This window comes from Penaeus japonicus, unplaced genomic scaffold (assembly GCF_977035675.1).
Source record: "Penaeus japonicus unplaced genomic scaffold, GWHDUDI00000001_assembly GWHDUDI00000037, whole genome shotgun sequence".
In the NCBI taxonomy this organism is placed as follows: Eukaryota; Metazoa; Arthropoda; class Malacostraca; order Decapoda; family Penaeidae; genus Penaeus; species Penaeus japonicus.
Genome location: NW_028234439.1, coordinates 21720312 through 21722811, shown reverse-complemented (window position 1 = coordinate 21722811; position 2500 = coordinate 21720312).

The window sequence follows — 2500 nt, the reverse complement described above, 5'->3', positions numbered from 1 at the left end:
AATCGGCTCGAAGGAACCCGCACAAACGATCGTGGGAGCGAAATATTGCGTAGTGAGAACGGACCATGTGACAACGCCGTTCATTCATCGCGGACGCGTCTGGGAGGGTTGGCAGCCCTGGGCGGAGCAATACCCACTCCAATGGCCACTTCTCATCAGTCTTAGCGTAGACTGGGTGAAGGGAACACGTGCTTCTTTTTGTGTCTTGCGTGTGTGCGTCATCCTCCTCCCCCCCTCCCTTACGCTAAATCTGCCCTTGGACACTTTTCGGGATTTTAATACAACTCTGGAAAGGATATTAGTAAACTGAGGTAAGGAGCGAAGTGTTCTGTTGCTTCTGTGGTCGATGCTTATTTCCAAGTTGAGACTTAAAAAAAACAACTATATTATTATTATTATTTTTTTTTTTTGGTGACTTCGACTTATTCTCTGAGAGGTGAATGTACTTAGTGCAAAGTGATGTTTTGTGTTTAATTTGCAAAAAAATATAAAAAATAAATACTGCCAAGTAAGAGAAATATTTGCAACAGAAAACCATATCAGCGCAAAGACATGCAACTAAATTTAGACAGAAAAAAAGATATATATATAGATACGCATCTAACAAAATCTTAATACTCCTAGATAAATAAGTAAGTAAAAAACAACAACAACAACAAAAACGAGTCCTCCACATCTCCCTCTTACCTTAAAGACGAAGTTTAGAGAGGAAATACGAAAAGAGCCGCATCTTGTTAAAGAGGTGTATACGAGAGTCACTTCGTACCATAAAAAAAAAGAAATGAGTGTTCAATACAACTCGTCCGAGGGTTTTTTTCGTGTTGTTTGGTATGGAAAATAGTGATGATGATGACGAGTTATAGTAATGGTAACGACTATGATGATGATGATGGTGGTGAGAGTGGTGGTGATGTTGGAATCTGACGTCTTTTCCCTTAGTTTGTGTTGTTTGTTCGATCTTTTTATGCCTTGACGTATGTGATGTATATCGGCTAGCGATATATATGTAAGAGATTCTACGCGATTTTATTTTGTGTGTGGGGGGGAGGGAGGGGGGCATATGTACGTATGTAAAGTATTTTCAGAAGAATGTATGCATTTTCTCTCGTGAATCTATTGTCATTATTTATGTATGTCTTTCTTTGTACTTATTTATCACACAAGCATTCAGTGATGTATATAATTTTGTGTTTGTTTTATTTTGTGCGTGTGTGTGTGTGTATGCCGTGGGGAGACATTCCTGCACATAACTGAAATAGGTCACGTGGTGTCTGTGGCGTGAGTGTTTGTCTCGAGAGAGAGAGAGAGAGAGAGAGAGAGAGAGAGAGAGAGAGAGAGAGAGAGAGAGAGAGAGAGAGAGAGAGAGAGAGAGAGAGAGAGAGAGAGAGAGAGAGGTGTTCTACCATTCATTCCTTCTGTTCTTGCAAGAGTGTTAGCGATGGGGGAGGTCGTCTTCCATGGATTTCATTATACATATAGTCTCGCGTACGTCGACTCCATTGTAGCCCTGCGATCATTCTTGCGGCGGGGAGGTAGGTGCCCTTTGCCGTTCTTTTGATCGTTCTAGCGTCGGGTGTCCCCTGCTGAATGTGCCCGTCTCCCGAGGGCTGTGTTGTGAGATAACCGCTTCGTGGGAACTGAGTGGTTTCCCTCACCTCCGCGGCGTACATCAGGTCAGAGGAAATGCCGTGGGAACGTGGGAGGGAGAGGGAGGGAGGGAGGGAAGGAGAGAGAGAGAGAGAGAGAGAGAGAGAGAGAGAGAGAGAGAGAGAGAGAGAGAGAGAGAGAGAGAGAGAGAGAGAGAGAGAGAGAGGGAGGGAGACTTCATCCCACGTGGGTTATTATGCGACCCGGCGTAGCGTCTGCTCCCCTCCTCCCCTCCCTCCCTCCCCACTTCGTCCCTAACCTCCTCTCGTCTTGCCCGGCCTCCGCCTTCGCGATCAACAGCTGTGGTGCATTTGCCTCGCTATTCGACATTGCAGGATGGATTCAGGGAAACGTTCGTGGCGGAAGTGTCGGGTTGAACGTGCGGAGAGAGAGAGAGAGAGAGAGAGAGAGAGAGAGAGAGAGAGAGAGAGAGAGAGAGAGAGAGAGAGAGAGAGAGAGAGAGAGAGAGAGAGAGAGAGAGACCGTTTTGGGACGTCACGTGGTCTAATTAAGTTGAGTATTGTGCACGCGGAATGTTGTCCTTCTGTGCGTGCGTTCGTGCGCGTGTTGGAGAAAGAGGGTATGTGTGCCGCGAGGCTGATCTTCTGTTATTGAGAGAGTGACCTTCCAGGAGTCGAAAACAAGAGAGAGAGAGAGAGAGAGAGAGAGAGAGAGAGAGAGAGAGAGAGAGAGAGAGAGAGAGAGAGAGAGAGAGAGAGAGAGAGAGAGGAGAGCATGAGAGGGGAAGTGGAAGAGAGGGGATATAGATATAGAGAGAGGAAGAAAAAGTGAGAATTTAGATAGATAATATATAAAAAGAGAAAGAAAATGAGACTACAGATAGAGAGAGAGA